The sequence below is a fragment of the Helianthus annuus genome, chromosome 11 (genome assembly GCF_002127325.2).
Source record: "Helianthus annuus cultivar XRQ/B chromosome 11, HanXRQr2.0-SUNRISE, whole genome shotgun sequence".
Taxonomy (NCBI): Eukaryota; Viridiplantae; Streptophyta; class Magnoliopsida; order Asterales; family Asteraceae; genus Helianthus; species Helianthus annuus.
In genome coordinates, this window is record NC_035443.2 from 121,797,150 (window position 1) to 121,812,324 (window position 15,175).

The following is a 15,175-nucleotide window of genomic DNA, read 5'->3' on the forward strand; positions in this document are numbered from 1 at the left end:
AGTTCTTCGAGTTCTGATGAAGCAAGTCGATAAGGCGCACGAGCTATTGGTGCTGCTCCAGGGGCTAGCTCAATTTGAAACTCGACTTGTCGATGAGGCGGAAGGCTAGGTAATTCCTCAGGAAATACATCGGGAAAGTCGCGTACAATAGGAATGTCTTCTATCTTCCTTTCTTCCGCGGATGCATCAGTAACGAGGGCTAGGATAGCGGTGTGGCCCTTTCGTAAACACTTCTGGGCCTTAAGGAAAGAGATGATGCTTACAACAGCACCACTCTTGTCGCCACGAATCACGAGGGGTTCCTTACCAGGGCGAGGGATGCGGACGATTTTCTCCTTGCAAATAATCTCCGCTTGGTGTCGAGATAACCAATCCATCCCAATGACAACGTCAAAACTACCCAGAACGATAGGAATGAGGTTGATAGAAAAGGTCTGATCGGCAAGGACAAGCTTGCAACCTTTAACTATATGTGTAGCCTCTAAACTTTTGCCATTTGCTATTTCTACCGTGTGCTTGGTGTTCAAAAGTGTTGGAGTGCGCTTAAGCATTTGGCTAACTTTTAAGGACACGTAGCTAGTATCGGCACCCGAATCAAATAAAACAGTAACAAAGAAATCATCCAGAAGAAACTTACCCATCACAACGTTGGGGTCGTTCCTTGCTTCTCCCTGACCAATCACGAACACTCGACCTTGGGCGCCATTGCCATTATTGTTACCTCCGTTGTTGCCTCCGTTGTTGTTCCCATTATGATTCCCGTTTCTTGGGTTGTTCTGATTCTGGTTTTGGTTCAGCTGGGGGCAGTTCCTTTTAAAGTGGCCTTCAGCGCCACACTGAAAGCATCCTTTATTTCCCTGCTGGGGCTGCTGCTGGTGGTTCTGTGGAGCTTGTTGTTGTTGGCGATTCTGATTCACAGGACGTGGGCTCCTGCAATCTTTGGCTTCGTGACCCAGCTTGTGACATCTCTGACAGCGACCCTTGTTGCACTGGCCACTGTGGTGCAGATTTCATCGATTGCACTTAGGGTGATTTCCCTTGTACCCACCCTGACCTTGATTTCCAGATGACTGCTGACTGGGGCTCCTGTACTCATCTGTCTTTTGCTGCTGAGATTGAGCTGAAGTAGAACCCTTGCCCAGATTTCCATCCCACTTGCGCTTATTGTCGTTGGGAGCATCAGAAGTAGTGGCGCTAATACGTTTGGGCAGTTTGTTCTGCTCAACCGCCTGATCAGTGAGACGATGAGCCAACTTGACGATTTGCTGAATGGTGCTAAGATTAGCTGAGGTTACATGGCTTTGAATTTCTGGCACCAAGCCCTTAAGGTACAGCTCAATGCGTTTGTAAGGAGGGTCCACCATAGTAGGACACAGGATGGCCAGTTCGTTTGACCTCTTAGTATACGCCTCAATCTCAGACCCCGTCATCTTCAGATTGAAAAATTCCACCTCTAGCTTGTGGATGTCGTCACGACTGCAATACTCTTCTCTAATCAGTTCTTTGAAGCCGTTCCATGGGGTGGCATTAGCAACCGCCAACCCGAGCAATTGGACCTGTGCTTTCCACCAAGTTAACGCAGCTCCTTCGACTGTTCCAGTAGCATACTTCATGTTATGATCTTCCGGGCAATCACACATCTCGAAAACAGACTCGAGCTTCTCGAACCAGTGGAGAAGGCCTACAGCACCTTCTGTGCCGCTGAAAGTGCTTGGTCGGCAATCCATGAAGGTTTTGAATGTGCACACAGGAGGCTGAGCATGTTGACCTGTGGTGCGAGAATAAATGACAAGGTTAAGCACGAGGGTTGGTTTGCGAAGGTAGGATCTAAACATCCTAAGATAGGTCGAAGTAGCAGGTTATACCTCCTGCAGGAACAGCTGCGAGTGCCTCAGCAACTCGTTCGTTGATCAGAGCCGTCAACTGGGCTTGAGTAAGGTTGATACGTCCTCCGCGTCCGCTCATGATCTTCATAACGAAGCAACGTAAGTGAGGAAAGTGTCGTGCAAGTGCGTAAGTGTGGGACGACAGTAGAGAGTAAGCACACAAGGTTCAAGTAGCAGTTATCACGTTAACTAATACACAGTGTGAGCTATCTAACCGACAATATAACATGAATCATACCACCTATCGTGTCGAGTCTTGCACGTGGAGCGAAGCGTCGTTGTGGATCGTTGAGCACTGTAAAGGTTATAGTCCGGTTTTATCAAAAATCTTTTCCCTTTCCAAAACCAAGTTCACTATAACCAATGGCTCTGATACCAATCTGTCACACCCCCAAAATCCACCATGCGGAGTATCACCGCTTGGAGGGGTGACATGACCAGGATCGAGCCACCAATCATATCGAACAACATAATTAAGTAATTAAAACCAAACACAATACGATTGGTGACCAAAAGGAAGTAAACCGATTTTAGTTAAACAGCGGAAGCATAAAACATAAGTTCAAAACATAGTCCATAGTTCATAAGTTTAAAGTCCAAAACGTAGGTTTAATAAGTTCATAAAGTTTATTTATTAAATACGGGACATATCAGTTCGCATCCCACAACGACCACCTCCATATGCAAGCTCCAAGCATTTAACGACCTGTAAGGCATGTAACAACGAGTCAACAACAAAGTTGAGTGAGTTCACGTTTGGTTGTTTAGTTTTAAGTTGTTTTTCGAAAACGTGGTTTGTCTTTCGTTGGCGTGACTGCCGTGGGGGTTACCCCGTAGTTGAAAGAAAGTTTAACCAGTTCATTCTTTATTACCCATACCCTGTTCATGATTAGTGGGGGCTTCCCCATGTGAACCACTAGACCATATGATATCGACTACTACGCAAGTAAGTTGTTCCCTACATCACTGTCTATCATCACTGATGGTTTGCCATAGTCCATTAGTACACGCCCGTCCGACTGGCACGGTGTGAGGTTTGTTAAACCTAATAGCGCTATTAACTAATGACCCGCTCGCCATTGGCCTCGGCGATTAAGTCGATATAAAATGAGGGACTTATGATAGAGTTTTGTCTAGTTAGTTTTAAGGTTGTTGTCCTACCCAAGGAGGACGAACGTACGTAGTTCTCCCGAAGAGAATACGCAGGAATAATACTGGCATCCTACCCGAGGAGGATGGCCGTACATATCCTACTTAAGTAAGATATGTAGATTCCGTTTTAATTTCTTTAACCCATTCCCAAACCACCGGGAATCCCATGCCTTAGAAAGTGTGTGAACTCACCTCGGTTTGCTTGGTTAGATTCTCAAATATAGCTAACAGTCAAGGTCGGTCAATCACGTCCTAATATAATTTACCAGTTAGTCATTTAGTGGCTTTCAAATAGAACACAAAGTTCCTACACGTATCTATCACACAACATGCATCGTTTTAACGGTTTATGCCCCTCTAAGTTTCCCATCCATTCCCCACTCAAAATCAGACATACGATAATGCACATAACATATATAACATGTTAGATCATCCACGGATAGCATACTCGACATTTAGACACGCAAGTCACAACTTATCTCAATTCAGCATTTATATTCAAAACCGGCTGTTTTCGGACATTTAAATAAAATATTTAAATTATTCCAAAAATTCCCAAATTTTTACAGAATGTCCTAAACGTTCCATATTTTATTGTGTAAAAATATCGGGGTCCGGTTCACTACCAATATTTTATAAAAAATCATATTCCGGACTGAACTCAGATTTATGAATTTCTGACCACAGTCCACGGAATAATTTATTAAAAATTCATCGAGTGTCCGATTTATGAAATTCCAGTGGGGTAATTACACATGCATCGGCTGTCATCCACTGTACAAATTTCATGGTCCGATTCATCACAAAACTCAGGTTATGACCGAAAGCATAACACCCATTTATTGCTGTCAAAATTCAGCTTAAGTTGCTGTTACAAATTAACACTTTAAAAATAGTAAACGAAGTCCAAAAATTACGATTCTGGTGCCATTAGAACCGTATTTCATAATGAAATATTTTAGACTCAAAATATTGGTTTTTTGTTGAGTTTATGACCTGTCTACAGCCAACTGAAGTTGGCTGTAAAACTTGGACAGATTCTGTTTTTAGTCTTTAGATTTCTAGTTTGTGTTCGATTGATTCCGTTAATCATGTTTAGTGATCACAACAACATCAAACCTCAATATTATCCAACAAAACATCAGATAATCAACCAATAATCATAACCACACAAGATCTACATGATTTACACACATAACTTTTCTTTATCCAACTTATTCATCTTTTGTCCAAGACTTTATGTTAGGTTCTTAAGTGTTTATGATTTTTATCCGACGAATCTCTTATTAATCACATTAGACAAGATCAAGAAGGTGATTAGAAGCACTTACAACTAGCACAAGGCTAGGGAAGATCAAAGGCGTAAAAGTGGTGGATAAAAGAAACGTAGTGAGGTCCTTGAGATTCCGAGTGCACCGAGCTTCCTTATGTGATCCCTTGCACCTTTGTATGTAAGAAAATGGCTTGTAGGAGGCTTGAAGGTGGTGGTATGGTGGAGGTTGCTGGCTGCCGAGATGAAGAAGGAAGGGAGAGGAGGTTGTGTGTTGTTGATGTGAATGACAAAATGGATGGAGATCTAGTGGTTAAATAACCACTCTTCCAACATTTATAAATCTAATGGGTAATGTGTTTCATGGTCCACCAACAAGATCCAATATTATATTAGCACAAAATCAATTGTGTAAGGCCTTGGTGGCCGTGAGGTAGATGGGGGGGGGTCATAGGCTCGGGTGCTAACTGGTTAGTTCCATCCTAGTTCAAATCCAAGTGTTTAGTTAGGATGTTTAGTTACTAGATATTTTTATGGTGTGTTATGATGTTCAGGAACCATAACTCGCTCAGAAAAATAAAAACAATGCTTCTAGCATTATTTTGGTGTTCCGGGTAAAGTCCGGTTGTTTGGTTCGGTGTTGTTTCGTTAATGTGCTTAATTATTCCGTTTAGTGTCCTACATATATATTTTTGAAACGTTTTTAATTTTTAACACTCAGGAAGGCGTACCGGACTATTTAGTAACTTTTCTGTATACTATTAGTATGTTAACAAATACACGTAAGCATTACACATTAATCAGAGAGCAGTTAAATGATTCAGCACAGTCATCAAGTACTTTAATTAACATTAATAGATTGTACGGTTACATGTAAATTTGAGGGTTGTCACAGTTTTGTACTTTGATGCAGATAAGATGTCAATGATGGAGTCGAAGGTGTTGTCAGTTGTGGGTTTTGTGAGTATACCCACATAGTTGTGTGGAGAGTTGTAGCGAATCTCCGTGGTTTCAACAGCCATTTGAGTGGCGTCTGATGGGGTGGAGGAAGAAGATGGTTTTGATTTTAACTTCGATTTTGGTTTCGTCATTTTTATGAAGAAGATCGAAGAAGGTTTTTGTGAAGAAGAGTGGGAAACTGGTTTGTGAAGATAATATTTGGAATTCAATTCGACAGTGTGAGCCCCTGTTTGGGTTTAATCAGGGTTTTATTTTAGGGAAAAAAGTGAATGATGATGTGGCAACGGTTATAATGATCTGACAGCTAAAAGCTGACCACGTGCCAACCCCTGATGAAATGGTAAATAATGGAGGACAGTTGTTTTGACAACCACTGATGGATCAATCCTCAGTAGTTACAACGGTAATGAAATGAAGCAGTGGGTGTATCAGTGGATAGAACAATGATTTTAAACATCAATGTTTTTGAACGAGCAGGGGTTGACTGTTAGCAGTGGACATACCTTAGAGAACAGATGTTGAGGCACAACAGCATTTAAGGAACAGCAGTGGTTGAAAACAATAATGAGGATCATTTGTGTAACAACTGTTTGTGCAGCAGGGTTTTGACTTTTGACAAATAATTTTAGCATCTGCTTGTCCAGATGTAGGAATTGATTTTGTCTTGTGAAAGCACAATACCTTATCTAGCATCTGTTGAACACCAGAATTGCTATTCTTAACAAAATACATTTTAGATGTATATTGTCAAGATTAAATTGCCAGCAGTTATCTACAGAAATTTTTGTTAAAGGTTTTGCCAAATGTCCATTATTCCAGACAGTGGTTTAGCATCCCAGATGATGAAAACTTTTCTACTAAAACAACTCATTTTGTGTCTAATTACTTGAACTAGATCATGAGTATCTCAGTAGTTCAAAATCAATATGCAATCAATTTTTTGATCTGTGACAACCAAACTTGAGCTTAACATGACCTTGGTATGTGTGCCATTTCCTTTTGATCAGATTTAAGGATAGTAATTTCACACAAAAATAAGGAAATTGCATCCTGACCAGAGATGAACTTTTACTAACAAAAATGAGTAAAAGTATATAATATATTTTATAAAAAGTAATATATATATCTGGTTTTATTAAGAAGAAAAACACCTTAGAAAAATTAAAGGAAGTTTTGAAAATCAACAAAAGGATCTGACAGCTTTTCAAATAAGTTCATGATCATATCATTCTCAAGTTATTTTGACCATTCTTTGGGGTCATTTTCTTGACGATTGATTGGAAATTCTTCTTTTAAGGAGAATCACTGGAGATGCTGTAGTTACCTGAACGATTCCTGTATTTGATGAAGTGCACACAGTTGCATGATTCCATTGTTTAACTCAACTTTAACCTCAAGAGTGTTTTATGCTTATACTCTTTTCTTTTGATTTCAAAAGTTTTGAGATAGCCACACTTTGAGATTTGTTCATTTTCTTTTTCCCTTTTTACCCTTTTTATTCACATGTTCAGAAATACTCACTGGGAGATTTTATTTTGAACACGCTTAGTCCAGAATCACTTTGAAGTAATGTTTTGAGAGATCTGGCCACATTTGTGCATGTTTTATTACCAGATCTCACATTACATATGATTAGGACTGTTTTGACACCTTATTTTCTTAATGTGTTTTGACAAAGTTGATTTGATCCTTTTGAGGATTCTCAACCTGCCTTTGAGCACATAAGAATTTTGACTAAATCTTTATTTCCCTCTTTCTATGTCAGCAGAACACTAGTGTTTAGATGAACATAGGTTTTGCTGATCTGAGGTGCATACTTTAGTGTAAAATATAAAAACATCACAAATTTCATAACAACAGTTGAAATCAATTTTGAATGAAGATGAACACACCATAGTTTTCAGATAAGTTTCCAGATCTGGAAACTATGAGTGATTTGTGCATGATATCACCAGTTGTATGAGATTTGTGAATCTTATGACATCTTGGTTGTTTTACAGAGTTTTTGAGTCATCATTTTGAACATGATTTCTCGTTATTCTGTTTTACAACTGAAATACGACCAACCTTAGTATCAATGAATTTGTGAGCTGAACTGTTATGTCAAATTGATTGTTAGATCGAATTTGACTGTCCAAGCTCTGATACCAATTGTTAGGATCGGAGGCTGTCATGATTGTGTTTGTTTGTTTTAATTGATCATTCAGAGTATATGAAATGATGTAAAGTGCAGCGGAAATGTATACAAACTTTGTTAAACACAATCCAAAGGAGAGAGTAGTTTGATAAAAAATTGCTTTTCATCAGTCGAAAGGTTACAAAGCAAATCAAAAGATTACAAAAATGCTTACATAACTAAGCTCCCCCTCAGCCTAATGCTCCAAGGTTGGTTGTACAAGATGAAAGGATTGAATTGAGGAGGAGAACTCACTCAAAACGATCAAATGTAACAGTACAGAGTACTGTTACATTTATAGACAAACCAAACCATTGAAGCATCTCAGCTGACGTCACCATGAAAGTGACATCTAACAAACTAACAAACTCTATCTACTGATCTATACAACCACTGCTTTGCTAACTACTGATATTACATTACATTACATAGAAAAAACATAAAACTGCTGCTGCATCCTTCCACTGCTGTGAACCCAGCAGTACTTGTCATGATCAGCAGTGCTTGACTCAAGGCAACAGATTGAACAACATGGCTTTTAGTCTTCATCAGTCTTTGTGTTGATCAGCAGTTGTAGGTCAGCAGATGTTGATAGAGGCAGTACTTTGGAGCATATCAGATGTTTGAGCCACATTCAAGGGGAAAGCAAAGTGTAGGCTGCTGTTTATTGTTAGTCCACTGATGTGATTCGGTTTTGGCTTTACATTATTTGTTCCTCTGGTAGGGTTCAATCCCAACAACTTGTATATAAATGGAATTTTAAAAAGGTATGTTATGCCCTAATAAGTAATTTATCTTATGAAACGTTTTAATAAATCATGACGAATAGGATTGTAAATAAATAAAAATAAAACATAAATAAAGAATCTTGGAAATCCCGACACTCTATGACAAGTCCAAAAACCTTCTCTTCTACCCATTCCATTTGGGAGTGAAAAAAGCCACATTATAAAGAGTTTTGCTTGAGGACAAGCAAAGATTCAAGTGTGGGGGTATTTGATGTGCACAAAATGCAACATATAAATTACATTAATTATGGAATTAAACTAACCCTTTTTTAGTACTAATGTTGGAAAAAGTGTGCTTTTATCTTCCTTTTGTATTTTCAGCATTAAATGATCTCAAATGAACAAAAGAAGCAAAAAGACAGCTAAATCTAACATAAATACAAGAAAAAGGAAAAAGTGGCATGCCCGACCTCCCGACAGCATCTTCCCAAAGCAAAACAAGAAGACAGAAGACTGAAGACGCACGTGCTCAGTGAGCACGGGGCTGTGCCCAAGTGTCAGCAGAAAAGACAAAGTAATAGAAGCTTCTACCACCCACTACGGGGCCGTGCTCAGCGGACACGGGGGCGTGGTCAACTGTTGCAGACGCATTTAATGAAATTGCGAATTGCAATTAATGAAGAGAAAAGTCGGATGGACACGGGGCCGTGCCCAAGCTTCTGTTCAGCCTATAAATAGGAGTGCTTGGAGCTCTTGCAACGCATCCCTTGGCACACCACCTCTCTCACACTTCACCCACCACCCACCACCATCACAACACCATCATCCACCACCATCATTCATTGTCCATCATAGAGTGTGTGAGTCGTCTCGGGATCCAAGATTGATCGTATGAGTTCTTGACAATTAAAGGCCATGTTTGCCTAAGTCTCTTACATCACTTGGTGAAGACAAGTGTTTAGTGTAATACTTTTTATTTTTAATCTTTTGCACTTTTTAATTGGTTTTGTATTAATGACTTTAATTACTAGTTTCTTATGTTGAAGGTGATTCTTCCTTATCGTTTATCTGTGGTGTCTTGGCATTATTTTACTGTCTATATAAAATAAAAGATTTTCACCATTCATATCTCCACGGTCTATATGGAGTATGTTGGCTACCTGGTCGGGGATTAAAGGAACGGTTTGGTAAGAGTCTTGCCATTGTTCAGTGTATAGATCCTGCAAAGGACCTGGATCAAATTTAGTAGGACCTCCTTCAGTACCCAAAGGTATTGGATGTCGGGGGTCCAAACTCTTTGATCCCCTCATAAGTTAAACTACTATTAAAACTTTAACCCGGCTACTTAGGACTATATCCCTGCTGACTCAGACTACTTAGCCGAGGGTAACGTCGCCTTCAAAAGAGGGGCCTACCACATTATGCATTAATAACTTAATTAATTATCTTTCAATAATCCGACCCTTTAGGATTGTATCCTTGCTGACTCAAACTACTGGGTTGAGGGTAACGTCGCCTTCAAAAGAGGGGCCTACTACAATAACTAAGATAATCTCTTAAACAAGTGCAAAAGTGCGAAAATAATCAAAGGTTACACTACACACGAGTCGGATCCAAGTGATTCATCTTGTCTATCTGTTTTTATTTTTATTTTACTTTTTAGCATTTTAGTTAGTTTTATTTTCTTAGTTTAAAAACCTTTTTCTAACATTTTCATTTGATTAGACGTTGAGGATAAACCGGTACTAAAAGCTCTTGTGTCCTTGGACGACCTCGGTATCTTACCAATACTATACTACGCCCACGATGGGCGCACTTGCCCATATGTGTGTTTAGTGTTAGTAAATATCGTGTTTTATAAATTTAAAACTTGGCTAAAAAGCGTAAAAAGGGCTTAAAATATACACCTAAAATATATTACACCTAACGCACATCATTGATCACTACATGGAGCTTGCTAGATTGTGATTAAACACATGATCTAGCAAGTTAGAGGATGATTATGTGTTAACACAAGAAGATCATCCTCATACATAGACATGAACTTGAAAACAAAATGATTTCTTGAAAAGTAATAAACAAAGTGAGCTAGTAAACCTATAGAAAGATTTGCGAATGATTTTCTAAAAGAACCAAGTTTAAAAAGGTGATTTTTGAAAGATGATGGTTTTTACTAAACTTACACTATTTTTGGTGATGAAATAAGTGTAGAAACACTAGAAAAACAAGAAGGTTTAATAAAGAAACGTTTTTGTAAAACATGTATACAAGTTGTAAACATCTAAAACCTTCAAGAATGAGGTTTATCAAGAAGTAAATCTATTTTGGAAGATAACTAAACCCACTAAACACGTTACCAAGTTAACACACATTTTTGTGAAAGATCAAGTTCATGTTGTTATGAAAAGTGTATAGTTTTTGCACTTGGTAAGTGCAAGATGTTTAGGGTTTGATTGTTGATCATTGTGTGATAATTTTTGAAAAGAAAATGATATGCTAAATAGCATGGACACCTCCATTTTCAAAGGAAACTATGGCGAAATTTTCTAAAATTCAAACACTTAGAAAATATTTTCTAAACAAGAGTTTACAAGTATGTTTTAGACTATGTTTTTCAATATAAACTTTGCCATAATTTTTGTAACAAAAATACAAGTATTGGAGGTTGGTTTTTGTAAATAAAAATGGATAAACATATATTAGAATATACATTTTATATTAAGACACTTGGATGAATATTTGTTTACTTTGTGGAATAGTTATATTATTTTAGGATAAAATAATATAACTTAACAAATACCATGGAATTTACAATCCAAAATATTACCAAAAATCTCATGGAATAAATATTTAAGTTACACACTTAATATTGTGAAGCCGAATGATAAAACGTAACTTATGAGATATTTCAGAAAATACCGTTACAAATATATTTTTGGTAAATATTATTTTGGAAACGAAAGAAGTGAGAATATGATTTTTGTACATATTACCAAGTATATCATATTTTCGACAAAGAGAAAATATATTATATTTTTGGGAGATAAAAATATATTTTCCTAGTATATTTAGAAAATATATGATTTTTGGGAAAAATATATATTTTCTTGGGAATACATTATTTTGACAAAATGTTATATAAATTTTCTAAAGTGAAACTTGAAAATATATTGTTTTAGAAATATATTATTTGGAGAATACGAAATACGAGACTACGAAAGTGCATGTATAAAATACCCCCATCCTTGGGAAGGAAAATACGAAGTTAATTACTTGAGAAGTATTAATACAAGAATATTGATTAAACAATTATTCCAAATTAAATATAATTTAAAGTTAAAATAATTATTATTTTAACAAATAATTATAACTTGGAATAACATAAGAAACGCAACTCAAGAACGTTAAACTCTAAGCCAAGGCACGGCCGTTCGTCTAATAGACGTTAGTACACTGTAGGTAGTCGTGCTTGCTGTGGAGGTTTGAGTTACTAGTTCTGAAGACGCAATACTGTGAGTTCATGTCCCCTTTTCTTTAAACTGTTTTGTTTATTAACTTCGGGAGTGAAATACATGTTACAAAAAGGGATTACATACGAATACTATTGGTATGATTAGCCTAGGAAAGAACATAGATCATGTGATAGGGTAGGCAGATACTTGGGACCATTAATCCTCGTATCAGGACCGAGGGGCATGAGTGATAGATCTATTTGGGTGTAGCGAGCCCACACCCATGAGGCCAGGGTGGCCCATAGTGGTGACTATGTCTTCCAGTCGGAAGCCCGGTACAAATTTGCTAGGTTTGAGTCTTCCTACACCGTCACACATATAAGTGGCCTTGCAAACCATTGGTGATCTTTTCCTTGTTTGCAATCATACCGGGACTTTCATACATACATTGAATACAAAGGTTTATACACACTCAAGAACACATGAACTCGCTCAACTTTTTGTTGATATTTTTAAACTACATGTATTTCAGGGAACTAGTGGATCTGGCAGGGTATGCATGTGTCTTCAAGCTGCGTCGTGAAATAAGAGATGTTATCCATGGTTGTTGAGTTTAGGGGGTGTATCCTAATCCTGGACGGGATACATGATTCTAAACTCAGGTTTTATTTAAAGTCTTTTGTGGAGTCTTTATGAACTCAGTTAAACATGTTATGGTTTGTAACTTAATTTGGTGTCGAAGTTTTTCAAGACAAGTATGTTGTGGTATTTTCTAAACTTTATTAATGGATGAACATCTCATGTTTTTATCATATAGCATTGTTATGATTGATTGCTATGGTATTAAGAAGTCACACCAAATAAACCACGCTTCCGCAAAAGTCAGGGTGTGACAAAAAACACAGGGTAGAACGTTATGGAGACAATCCGAACTTGCCTGAACACGGGCCCATTTCCCTAAAGATGACTTCCAACCAACAATCGCGTACTTAACAAATGCATTTTCCTATTTTAATAAAAACAAAACTAAAGGATGTTAGTTTCAGAAGATACAATAATAAGTTTATACAACAACATTATTCAGTCATGCACCTGTATTTCAGCATCATCTAGGATGATGCAATCCATGAGCCTTACGCCTGCAGCAACTCGTACATTTCAGAAATTGAAACATTCGGGCCAATCTGTTGTAAAGAAGAGGCGATACAAATTAAATAGCATATATTTCAAAAAATAAAAAAATGATATATGTATGTTTGCGGAATGTTGACCAACCATAAAAACTAACAATAAATGAATTAATAAGTTCTTATGCAGATTAGACATACCTAAAAAGTGTGTGCAGACAGAGATTCGAAGCAAGAGACACTGAAGTGAGAAATATTAGTTAAGAGATCTGAAATATTTCTATTCTTCTTTATTCTTCAGATCTTTTGAAGGTGGGCTTTTCACCTCATACCTAAATTAAAACTAAAATCCTCACCAATATTATTTATAAGAAACAACAAAATGATCCTAGTTGGATGGAAATGGACAAACATTTTAACTACCCAATAAACAAACTATATATGATTACTTTTACCATAACTCTGTGGCAGCGAACTCTTAAGATGTAGGTGGTTTATCCACTTGACTAATGAACCACCTAAATAAAATAATAAAAACGAATAAATTAAGTGCTTAATGCATATATAACCAAGAAACCACCTTAACGACAAATTATATGAAGCGAGTACAAAGGCAGAACATACCTGGAAGCTCGTGGAACCATGCCTTGCAACAAATAAGTGCAATTTGAGTCGAGCATGACATAATCAAACCACCAACGATTGAAAGACGATTTACCTGCTCAATACAACAAAGCACCAACTTTTTGTAGGAACCGTTCGCGTAATTTAAATAAAATAAACAAATTTTATTATTAAGATTACAATACAGAAATAAGAAAGCTGGAAATAACTTGTACAAATACAACTGAAATAAATTAAATACAAGAGATGGAGTAGAAGCAGAAATGAAGAAGGCTGAGTCACGTGTTCAACACGCTTCCCTTAAAACAAATTCCGAGTCTCCCAAGAGTACTCGTTTTGTTTCCCAGGGTACAACTGCCGGAGCTGGACTACAACCCGAAGGCTACCTTGAACAATGCAGGAAGAAGATCAGAAGTATGTTGGAGAAAAGTTGCAAGTGCTGTTGTGTTGCTGGTATCTCTACAGCTGGGTATGGAGCTAAATTTATACAACTCCTAATTCGAAACAGTCAAAAGGAATTAAAGGAGAGGTTTAAATTGCATTAAACGTCTTCAATGCAATTTAATACGTCATTTAATTCGCAGTTAAAACTGTTTGACTCGTCAGTTTCGAATGTTGAACTGAAACTGCTTCGTCATTAAATACTGGAAGCTCCTGCGCGGGCACGCGCAAGACACACTGTTGTGTGCGCGCCCTTGCGCCCGCAGTTGTGCACGCTCATGCGCGCTGCGTCGTTTTGGCTCAATGCCATGCGCGCGTGCGCCACACTAACTCAGGTCCACGCGTGCCTGCGCGCGTGCGCCACGTCACCTGTGAGCCTATACGAGCACGCCACACAGTCGCGCCGTATTGGCTCACTCTGGTGCGCCGTGCATGACACATCAGGACCCATGCACCATGCGCGCAACCGTGCGCCTTCATGCGACTTGTACGCGCGCGGACTGCCACGTCACTCGCCTATGCGCGCAGGCCCATCTGGGTCATGCGCCTCGAACCCGCGCACCACATCAGATGGGTCATGCGCCTCGAACCCGCGCACCACATCAACCACTTGGTCCTTGCAGCCCCTGTGATCCACCACGCGCACGTGGTCAAAAATACAAAGGCGGCTCTCAAGCGGCTCGCGACGATGCAAAGTGAAAAGTGCGCCATCAAAGCGCCACATTGCTCCTTATCGCCCACGCTACGCGCGCGCGAGGGTGAGTGTGAGTGCGAGTTAGGGTGCTCCTCACCCTTCGCGAGTACACTTACTGTGTGCTTCCATGAAACAATAAGGAAGGAAAGTTCCCACTTAAATACCCATTTAAGTTTCATCTCTCCTCCAATGTGGGATAAGGTGCCACTTTCCCTTTTGTTTCAGCATTCAATGTTTCAAACACCAACCTTTGAGCATCGATATCTCATTCATCTTAGCTCCGTTTTGGACATGGTTTAGTTCGTTGCGAAGCTCTTCCAACATAGAACACAAACCCATAAATAAATATATAAAACCCGCTCATTTTATTATATTTATTTCTAGTCGAAAATAGGAAAAAATCATTTTCCTATATTTGTGAAAATTGCTATTTTCACCAATTTTTCCAACAATCCCCCACATGAAAAATGTTATTTTCATCAAATTTCCAACAATCCCCCACATGTATGGAAATTGATCTTTTCCATACACTTTTCAACGATAAACTTCGACAGTTGAGTTTTTGGGATTGAACCCTGCCAAAGGAACAGATAATTAAAGCCAAAACTGGATCAGAGTAGTGGATCTAGAATAAGCAGATGTTATGCATACAAGTCTCTCCCCTT